Raw genomic sequence first — 12270 nt, 5'->3', positions numbered from 1 at the left:
AGTAATTGTTTTTCTTTCTCCGTCTCTTAATATAATTAGAACTAGGGTTGTGTTTGTATAAGCCTATATAAATACTTGTATAAGTCTACTAAGGGTTTTTAGAACCCAGGTCACGTAGCAGTGGAGGCGACGAAATACAGAGAGTTTTGAGAGGAAAACAGGGAGAGGAAAGTTAGGGTTTGGTTAGGGACAAGGGCTGAACCAAGAAAGGATTGTTTCTGGATTGAACCAAAAGCAACGGAGGTGTTGAACGGGTAGTCTAGAATCTGTCGGAAAACTCAGAGACGGTGGTTTAAGGTTTCAAAACTGAAACCGAAGGCAAATCTCTATTCTAACTACTTCCATTAAACCTATGTTTTGTGCATGCCTAGGTAGACTTCAGGGTTTAAATTAATGCTAAAACATATCATTTATACATGTTTAAACTGTATTTAATTTCGTTGAATTAAACTGTATTTAATTTCGTTGAATTAAACTGGTTTGGGATTGCTTAAAGGTTCTAACTGAATCCTGCTGTCGTTACTTGTAAGCTTTGTTTAATTGATGTCGTTGATGCATATCGATGTTTTATAAATAATTTTGGGACATTGATTGAACTCTAGAACAAGTAATAAAAACATTACAGAGGCTCTGAACATCGCCGGAGGCGAAGAAGACGAAGGAAATCAGACTACGACTCTTAAGGGAGAGAGAGCCAGCTCCCTCAAGGCAAGAGCCGGCTCCCACATGGAGGGAGTCGGCTCCCAACTCCTTAGAGCCGGCTCCCATTGTTTTGGAGCAGTCTGTCAACTCGTGAGAGCCTGCTCTCGCCCAGAAATGCGTATAAACTGTTTTTAAGGTTCTTTTTGGGCTGTATGGAGTATTATTAAGCTGTTTAAACTACACTGAATGTTGTAAATAGCTGTTATGGACTTATAAAAATATTGGGAAGCATTATTACGATAATGTATTAAGAAATGGAGCAACATAAAGTGAAAGAAAAGCCTCCAAGTGGAATACTGTTTTGTTAATTTATTTGTTTACTGAAACTTAGCAAATCTCTTGTATATGATTCAATAATATTTATTCATATTCCAATAGTGTTATAAGTGTAAGGAATTATCTGAAAATAGCTGTGCTTGAATTGGATTAAATTGATGTTTTTAATATATTATAAACTGCTTGTTCAGTAATGATTTTGATTATCATTATATTATATATTCTGAATTATAATTGATAACTGCTTGTTATGTTTTGTCAATTGTTGGATTTATTGTGTGTGTATGTACCTGATAAGCACCGAATATTGCATATTCAAGCGCCCCTTCTTGCATTAATTAAGTCCATTATTAGAGGATAATGTGAAGTTTTAATTCAATTGTGTATTTTCTTTCAGATTTCAGGTTTTGTGCCCGAGAGTGATCAAAGAAACGGTCTTAACATCATTTGTGTTGAATTGCAAGTGCCGTAACGGGGAATCACCTTTTTTATTAAGCCTCTTCTATTACCATTTTTGTGGCAACATGGCTTAGTGTTTCATAAGGGGCGTGTGTTTTCGCTCCAGCCCGAAGAAGACTGCAAAAAATTTAGAGTTGAAGTGCAGCTGCAGCCTCCACGGGCACCCGCGGAGCTCCCGCGATGCGCTCGCCAACCCCAAACTCTCTGGCCTATTTCGCGGCAACTTGCACAGCAGCTGCAGGAGCCCCCGCGGGCGCCCGCCAAACACTCCAGAGACATCCTCGCGAGTCGTAGCTTCCGCAGGCGCCCGCTGACCCTCTGCAGGCAGTTCACCTGCCCCTCTTTTTCAGCACTTTTGTTCCCTTATCTTCATTTTATGTGGTGGAGAATGAACCAGAGGGGGAAGGTCGAGATTTTCAGCATGGGGAGTAGGTTTTGAGTGTATATAGGAGGATATCTCATGATAGATGAGATATATCTCATCTTGCAAGATTTCTAGAGAGGGAAGGAGGAGGAAAAGATGGAGTTCTGGAAGCCACAACAAAGGAGCTCGAAAATAGGGATGGAGACCAAGCTTCTTCCTTCTTCTAAGGCTCCCATGGGTAACTAAACCTCCATCTAGGGAGGTGATGAAGCCCCTCCCTTGTAAACATGTCCTAGTATAGTTCTAATTTGGGGATTACAATGTATAATCTTTGGTCTTTTCATGGTCTAAAGCATTTTGCCTCTTGTAATGGATCTTCATGTATTTAAATGATTAATGTTGAGTCAATTATCTATCTTAGATGGTTTATTCCTTTAATCATATTGCTTGCACTCTCATGGTGACAATGGTAGTGAGATCATGGAATAGTTTTAATGGCATGGAGTTGGAGAACTTTAATAGATCATTGCTTAGGTGATGCCTTTGATGGTTTATGCTTATTTCTTACCTTCATGTGCTTCATCATTTTATCTAGGGCTTGATAATCTTTCATTCAAGTAAATGTGGTTAAGTTACACCTTAGTTAGGTAGTCTAAACATGTTCACCTTTGATAAATCATGCTTGCTTGAGATTTAATGTGCATTTTGTTGATTATATGCCAACTATGTGTTGCTATATATTTCTTAACCATCATATATTATTTTTCCCCCCAATTTAGCTCTAATCTAACATGTGTATAGGGATGGAGGCGGATTCACTTCCCTAGTCATCTTTACTTATATTTCATCTCCTTTAAATTCTTGTAAGCTTTTAATTTATGCACCTTAATTGCAAAGCTTAAGTGACAACCAACAAATCCTCTATGAACACCCCTATCATTCTAAAAAGACTCTAGACACTTAGGTTGCCATATATTAGCGCAGTCCCAGTGGTTCGACTTACCCGACCAATAGCCCTATTTTACAATGATTCGTGCTATTGCGAAAGTTGATTTATTATAGATCGAATTCTCAACTGATCAGTACCGATATGGGACAGTGGCATACTAGGAACGGATTAGTTCAAAACACTAAGTCCTACCTATTCTGGAATAAGTTAGATTAACTATAAAAGTTAAGTCATACTTATATATATGCATATGCACCGGTAGTGGACGGTGGCATATTAGGGACGACTTAATTCAAAACACTAAGACCTACCTATTCTGGGGATGGATTAGTTCAAAACACTAAATCCTACCTATTCTGAAATAAGATGGATTAACTATAAAAGTTAAGTTCTACTTATATTTATATCAGGTCAATAAACATTTGAATGACATACCTGGAACGGATTTATATATATATATATGCTTATGGTGCCATGATATGAGCTTGAGTCTCAGAATCATAGTTAGGGTGGGTATATCGCCTAGGATGGATAACTGGACATAATTGTTGTTCTCTGGTAGGTCTAGGTATACATGACCACGTTACATGCGATTTGCATGTTACCTTCTATTCAGGCTGAGGCTACACTATAATATAATGAACATCCTAAAGAAAGAAGACGCTAGAATAGAAAAAGATAATCCAAGATTGAAGCGTCGGTTTCGTTTCGAAACCTTCAAGCAAGTTCTTTTCTAACTTTGCTCTTAGGACCGATAAGTTTATCACCTTGAGTATCAATGTTTAAAATTAATTTATTTGTCTAAAAAAAAATCATGATTAGATTAGAATGAATAAAAGCATAAATTGTTATGGTTGATTTTGGGATTATTGGATTTTAATTAATATACATATGTGTTGCATAAATCTTATTAATCAATTTATTGGGTGATCTATGACCCAATAGGGTTAATTAGGGTTCCTAGAGTTTCTGTAATTTTTTGGGAATTTTTTGCTATTTTTATATATTTTTTAGGAATTTATTAGAATTTATTTTCCTATATTTGTTAAAAAAATTATTTATATATATACTGTGTACATACTGGGAGTGTATCGGCGCATCAATAATGATGCAATCCAGCGCGGCGTGATGCATGGTGTTACTGTGCACGCGGGTTGTGAACAGCTGAGATGGCTTGATGATGAGGCGGCAGCTCTGGTGTAGCGCGGTACATAGAGCTTCAGTGCTCCACTGATCAGAGACCGTAAGATGTGGTTTAATCAATAGATATGATCCGGTGTGATGCGGATCACCCAGGTGTGGTACACTCAAGTTTTGGAGGGTTGAGAGAATGATTCAGTGCTTCGTGGCTCACAAAAACGGAGAGAAGCAGCCAACCAAAAGATGCCACGTCATCCAGAGGAGTAATCAGGCGCGTGGGTGCTAGTGGAGGCGCGTGCAGAAGGTTTGGGTGCGTTTGGCAGCGCGTGGGGGCGCGTGAGGGGGTGTTTGAGGCCTCGAAAAGCTCTTATGGGGTCCAGCGAATTCTTAGAATTTATTTTTAAGCCTTTTTAGGGTTGGAAGCAACCATTAAAGGATGCGTTGGTGGTGTTTTGAGAGCCGTACAATATCATTACGATATTTAATGGGTTTAATCTATATTTAATTATTGAATGGGGATGGAAGGAAGTGTATATATATATATATATATATATATATATATATATATATATATATATATATATATGTATATATATGAATTAATTAATATAAATATGTATATATATATATATATATAAATAATTTTAATAGTCAATGATTATTAAGGAATGTGTTATACACACACACACACACGCACGCACATATATATATAAAATAATATATATATATGTATATATCATTTAAGATAATTAATGTTATTATTCTTATTTGGTATATCATGTTTTTCTAGGAGTATGATTGATTAAATTATAATAGATTGGGTATTAAATTTATCTTATGCATATAATATGCATGAGATGGCTATGTATGAATTAGTTTATTGTTAAGTTTAAAGTTGATACGTAGTTGAGTTGTAGGTATGGATGAGTTGTCATAGGTGTAAATATATTGCCTGAGTATTGTATGAATAAAATACATACATAGGAAGCATGGATGAGTTGCTAGTTTATTAGTATAAATATATATACTTGAAGAGGCATGGTTAAATTGTCAATGTATAAATAAATATACTTGTGAAGGCATGGTTGAATTGCCAATGTATAACTAAATATACTTAAAGGAGGCATGGTTGAATTGCCAATATATAAATAAATATATTTGTAATGGCATGGTTGATTTGCCAAAGTATAATTATACTGCTATGTGTTAGATGATTAAAATATATCATCTATGGTTATTGTATGGATAAGTTGGATTAGGATTAGATATTCTTAAATTTGAATAGTCTAATACTTACATGTTAATGTATTATTTTATACATATTAATAAAATAATACTGGTGGTAACATGGATGATTTGTCAGAACCTAAATATTGGCTGTGTGATTTAAATACTTAAAATCATTATTGGTTTTGAAATTAAATATAAGGTTCCTTTAATTATATGTTATTGTTAAATTATTAAATTGCTATCTAGGATGGAATTAAGATTAGAGGAGTTCTTCAAAAAGAAATTTGGATTGGACTAGGTGTGAAGTATTTAATCTTTGATAATGGTTTTGGAATTAATGCACTTAGCTATAGATATTATTGTTTATATATATATATATGTATATCATGGTAGATTAAGGTTAAAACTTTATTGGGTTTGGTTTGATCAGAGATGATCTACTTATTGGTTTTCAAAGGTCTGGTAGAGAAAACTTGCTCGTAGGGTTTAACCCACGATTTATTTTTCAGGTTATTAGAGGTTCCAGTCTCGAGATTGAGGATCCGCAGCTGGGAGACTGTCATTCATCTATTCATCTTGTGTATTTTTAAGTAGTATTAGATTATTGAATAATGTTTTAAGGGGTCCTTAAGTTATGGGATTCCCGAGTTGTAATTGTTGGAAAAATCATTAATTAATTTTTATTTATTAGTTTTTCTTCAGCGTATTATTTATTCTTTTATTTCATTTTGTACTCTGTGTTTGTTTGAAATACTTTAATTGTTTTGATATCCCCTGGTTTTGTGCGCAAACTTGATTAACTCGTGTTCCGAAATTAGGGGGTATCACACAGACGGTTTCAGCCTTAGAGTTTGTTCGTGCTGAGCAGAGACAGTTACTCACTTTTCAGATTATGTAGGATTTCCCTTTATGTTTTAGATTTGGATTTTATCTTCAATTATTCATTTCCAGTTAGGATTTTATTTAGGGGTCCACTAGATAGATTTCCGAGTTGTTATCTTGGAGATTTTGGATTGTCGGATTATTATAATTATTTAATTTCGAGGATTTAATATTTAGAAATCTTTTCAGCCTTTAATTTATTTCTTAATTTTTTTTGTAATCTGTGTTCATTTACATATTAATTGTTTGGTATCTCTCGGGTCTATACTAGAACTTGATCACCCGTGGCTCTAGAATCGAGGGGTATCACACTCTGCACCAGCAAAACAGCTCAGTTCAGATAAGGTTTGACAGAACGGATCAGTTGCGAGTTCAAATCCTTCATGAAGATCCCCTGGTCATTAGCCTGATGGTAGCAGAATGCATGGTTCGAAGAGTCTTGATTGATCCGGGGAGCAGCGCAAATGTAATGACAAGAGTAACGTGAAAAGCTCAAACCCACAGAAAATCCACTGTTAAGATTCGATGGGAAGCGGGTGAAGCCTATCGATATAGTCCAGTTGCAAGTACTTGCTGCCAAGAGACAATTGATGGAAAGCTTTGTGGTCGTTGAGATTCACCCATCTTATAATTTCTTGATGGGAAGAGGGTGGATTCATAGAGTGTAAGGTGTCCCATCGACTTTGCACCAGGTAATGAGATGCTTAAGTCCAAATGGAAGCAAAGTGATTAATATCCACGGGGACCAGGTAGCAACCAAGGAGTGCTACTCTGTAATTCTGAAAGCTGGCGTGAAGGGAAAAGCACCCATCCGATCTGAGAGCCCGAGATAGCAATTACAGGGGCCTCCACCCAAGGAGGTTGGGGAGGAGGAAGAGTCTTTGGTCCTTACTGAAGAACCCCTCATAGATGTGCAGATTGATCCTCTGAAACCAAACAGAACCACAAGAGTAAGGTCAAGGCTTACAGAGGAAGAGAAATGGAAGCTAATTGATTTCTTGTCTAAAAACACAGATGTGTTTGCCTGGAGCCATTCAAACATGCCAGGAATTGATCCTTCTATGTCTTGTAATTCTCTCAATGTAGATCCAAACGTCAAGCCTGTAAAACAAAAGCAGAGGAGGTTCACTCCAAAGCGCAATCTAATCATAGCCGATGAAATTGATAGATTGCTGGAGGTAGGATTCATCAAAGAGGTTCAGTACCCATCTTGGCTCTCAAACGTGGTTGTAGTGCAAAAGAAGAATGTGAACTTGAGAGTTTCCATTGATTTTACTAACCTGAACAAAACTTATTCGAATGATAGTTTCCCTTTACCAAATATTGATCAAATGGTGGACACTACCACTGGGAATGAGCGGCTAACTTTTCTGGATGCGTAAGAGTACGAGATCATGCTATGCCTGGAGAAATTACAACATTTTTAAAACCAAAATAAATAATGTGATGCAATGGAGTGCAATGCCATGCAATATCGCTCCCCATTTTCAAAATCACTTCCATTCTTAACATAACTCGTCCCACGGTGACCCCCTGGCGATACGAGAAAAAGATTAGCTACTGTCCCTGACCCTTGGTAACCCTGTGGCGTCTTTTAGGCCCAGATAGCTCAACCACGCTAGGGCAATCTCCCTAGTTCCCTCTAGGTTACATTAATGCCACGGACCCTCGGTACCCCTTGGCATTCGAGTTTTCACAAAACCCCTTTTTATCAAAACTTTCCCCCAAAGGCCTTTTTTCTTTCATTTCAAAACAATTCCCTTCTTTCATGCCTAATGATATGCATGTATGTCTCATGCTTTTAAATGTTATAACAATAAGGGGTCTTCATACTACACAAATTAACATGCTTCCATATAACAATTATAACAAGTTAATAAACATAATAGACATAGAAAATTAATACTTAAGCATGCTTTCTTATACAATATCAATTAATACACATAATCATATACCTCACATACATAATGAAGTCATTTTAAAGTAAAATCAACAATATTTAGCATGCTAGGCAACTAATCACATAGAATTAACTCACAAGGATACAAGATTGTATGGATTAGAGACCCCTACCTCACTTAAATGCAAAAACCCCAATTTTATATCCAATTTTGGAAATTCCTAGGGAGGCCAATATGGTTAATTGCTCCTATCAATGTGTAGATCTTGACAAGTTCTCCGCGTTGCCGCAAACGACACCCAAAAACTCCAAAAGATGAGAAAGTAATTAAGGATTGAAGTTTTGATTGAAAAAAAAAAAAGAAAAATAAAGAGATGAGATGGAGAGAGAGCTTTTATGGGGAGAGATAAAAGAATGAGGACAAATGGGCCTCTTGGCCACTAATTCAAGGGTAAGTGGAAAGTGGGTCCCATCATTTAAAAAAAAAAAATCTTTTTCCTTTATTTTTCCACCACAACGTGTATATATATATACATACTAACTATGTTACACCCACATAAAACACATAAAAAAAAAAAAATTGAGATGCAAACGGACCCAAGATAAAATCCCCGTGCACAACAAATCCGGTAACGGGTCCCGCCCGAAAACGAAAAAATGCAAAAATGGCAACCTTTGTATTTCAAAGAGTCTTGAACTTAATGAAATACCTCAACCAACTCTCGGACACACTTGACATACCCCACGGTGTCCGGTACGCAAAATGAGAAAAAACAAAAATACCCTTGTAAAAATAAAAAATTCCAAACAATGGAAAATAGTGAAAAACAGAAATACTACAGAAATCATATATGAAAACTTTGTTTTTTAAAGATAAAAATTAAGAAAGAGTGTAACAAGAAAAATTTATTTATTTTTGGCTAATCTTATTTTTCTCTATCAATTAAATACGTCTTTAAGAATTTACTACCTAATTAGCACCACATGAAGACCTTTTTTTGAAAGAAAAAAAAGTCAAGGAAGAGTATAACAAGAATTATTATTATTATTATTATTATTTATTTTTTTATTTTTTTTGCATCTTGTAATCTTATTTTTCTCTATCAATAAAAGTCTTCACATCCTAAAAGAGTTTACTACCTAATTAGCATCACATGAAAACATTTTCTTGAAAGAAAAAAAAATAAGGAAGACTATAAGAAATTTATTTATTTTATTTTATTTTTATTTTTTTTGCATTTGCTAATCTTATTTTTCTCTATCAATTAAACACATCTTCCCATCCTAAATGATTTTACTGCCTAATTAGCACCACATGAATTTTTTTTATTTATTATTATTTTAAAAGATAACAAGTAGAGTATATAACAGATTTTTTTTGGCAGAATATGAAGACATAATTAATTGATAGGGAAAAATAAGATTAGCAAAAAAATTAATAAATAAATAACTAAAATTTTTCTTGTTATATTCTTCCTTAACTTTTTATCTTTTAAAAAAAAAAAAAAAAAAAAAAATTTCATGTATGATTTCGATGAAAATGATATTCTTCCATTCACGGTTGGTTAATCAACCAAATCTTAAAAAGTTGTATCAAACAAAATTGATTTCCTCATATGAAATTGACTATTATTGTCATTTTACCTCAATTGTAATTAATTACTAATTCAAATAATACCAGTCTCCTAAAATAGTGCAAATATTATATTAACCGTATGATTAGATCCTGAGGCCATAATTAAAAGTGAGTATATTTTTTCCTACTCACCGGGACGCAGATGAACACAACCGACCCTCAACCGACTAGTAATATACAAAAACAAAAAAGTTAAGTTACACTAGAGTGCCTTCTTGTTTAATAAAGATGCATGAATCTTCTTAAAAATATATATATATACACGTGAGTATTGTTTTTCAGACATTTTTGTTAGATGGTGTTTGCAATAATTTTTTATTTATTTATTTATTTATTATTATTTTTTAATCTTAAATTATATACTACCTTCTATCTGCAATTCTTTATAGCACTGGGAAGAAGGGAGAACAAAAGTGACATGATCCCAAGATGACAAAAATGCCAAAAAAATATAAAAAATTGTTGTCTCTTGTTAAATAATAATAATATTTTTTTTTATAACTACTCCTTCAACTCTATAAGTTATTTAAACTTATTTATTTTGTTCCTAATAATCTTTCATCAAGGTAATAATAATTATATATATATCTATCTCAACGTGTAATCAAAGTACTTAATCTTTTTTCAAAAAAATGAATTTTTAGAAAATTAAAACAGTTCTTGGAAGAAATTATTTTTTTAACAATAGTTTTTTTTTAGCACTTCTCTTATTACACGTATAGTTAGTAAAATATGCTATGAAAGAAAAACGAATTCGAAAACATATGAGTATAATTTGATTTTCCTACAAAATTACATTATAAAAAATCGGATAAAAAAATAGGGAACCTAAAATTTCGAATACGAATACATACATGATTTATACGTCATATGAAATAAAAATTCAAGACCAAAAATTCGACTATATATACACACATTATTTATTTATTATGTATCATATCCTTGTAAAGAAAGAAAATATAACAAGTTTAACAACCAATACATTAAATAAGAAAGTGTTAGAAATAATAAAATAATTTTTTTATTTTATGCAAATTGACACTACACACTAACACAATAATTCTGGAAGATATAAACTAATTAAATATAATTAATAAATAACTATGACATCATACATTCATCACAAATTAATACATAAAATTATTATTTAAATAATCAACTATATTTATCTAAAAATAAATAAAAATTTGCTCTTTTTTTTTCATCTTTTCTTGATAACCTATATATAAAAATTCATAAGTATAATTTATTAAAATTAAAATTTTAAATTAAATTAGATTAGAATATCACATAATGCGTTTATGCACATGCTTAAATCCTAAAAGTGTTACTGACTCATTTTATCACTAAAATATATAAAAATTTCTAAAATCAAAATAAAATAAAATAAAAATCTTTATATATCACAATTACAAACAAAATTTAAAAATCTTAAAAATAATAAATATCTACACAGATTTATAAGAATTTATGTTTCACAAAGGGGGGGTGTGTGTGTATATATATTCTATTGAAGATCATTTAAATATATAAAATTAGAATTGCATTAAGAAAACAAAACTGGGATATAAAAGAGGCGTATTAAGCAGTGACTGACATATCAAAATGTTTAAAATCATTCCATTCGGCTGGTGGTAAAATTTGGATTATGTATGTGATTTTTTATTTTAGGGTAAAGTACAAAAAAATCTCATGAACTATGTTCCAATTTGTAAATAACCCCCTTAAAGTATTTATTGTGCATAAAACACCATGAACTATCACAATTAGTTGCAAAATGCCCCCATTGCCTTGACTATTTTTTTATTTATTAAATGACTATAGTACCTTTTATTATTGAATTACACTAGATCTATTTTATTGTTTAAATAAATTATGGAAAAAAAATCATACTAATTTGATGAAATATTCTCCATTGAATTTGCATAATTATGTCTTTAATTTTGAAATTAATTATTTAAATAAAAATCTTAAGTAGAATATTTTGAAATAATTTAATTAATTTTTTATTTTTTCATGAATATATTGCATAAAAAAAATGATATTTTTTATTTATGTAATTTATTAATATTGCATAAAAAATAATATATTTTTTATTTACGAAATGTACTAATTTTTCATTAATATTGTGTGAAAAAGAAGGTATTTTTTTACACTATATATATATATATATATATATATATATATATATATTTAATTTTAAAGTGAGTATAATAAGTTAATTTTTAATTTTGAATAAGAGAAAATATAATAAAAAATAATTTAATTAGAAATGACAATTTTAATAAGAAAGAGTAAAATAATCTTTTGTGATAGGTTTGTCTCTAAAGTATTTATTTATTTATTTATTTTTTTGTGCACTTTATCCTTTATTTTATTTACCATATCAACTTTCTATTGCATGTTTATATTATTTTAATTATATTTTACTCAACGCATATACCAATTATAATTTTAAAAAATTTCAATCACACAATTATAGTTTAGCCCCCTAATTTTAATTTTGATATGATTATATATTTATATTTAATTTAATATATTATATATATTTCAAATAATGGTCACGTTTATCTTTTCTAACTCCCTTTTGTTCAAATATTAAATTATTGTATGATAATACTTTTGAGAATTAATTATTTAAGATTTTATCTTTTATAAAAAAAAAATGCATTAAGTTTTTAGTACGAAGTGTAGTTTTTTTTTTTGAGCAAGATACAGCAACACCTCCTAAG

This window comes from Cornus florida, unplaced genomic scaffold (assembly GCF_030987335.1).
Source record: "Cornus florida cultivar Cherokee Brave unplaced genomic scaffold, ASM3098733v1 CherokeeBrave_3.0.0_Hap2_Chr11, whole genome shotgun sequence".
Classification (NCBI taxonomy): domain Eukaryota; kingdom Viridiplantae; phylum Streptophyta; class Magnoliopsida; order Cornales; family Cornaceae; genus Cornus; species Cornus florida.
The sequence above is the reverse complement of the archived record's forward strand: the minus strand, read 5'-3'. Positions refer to the sequence as shown.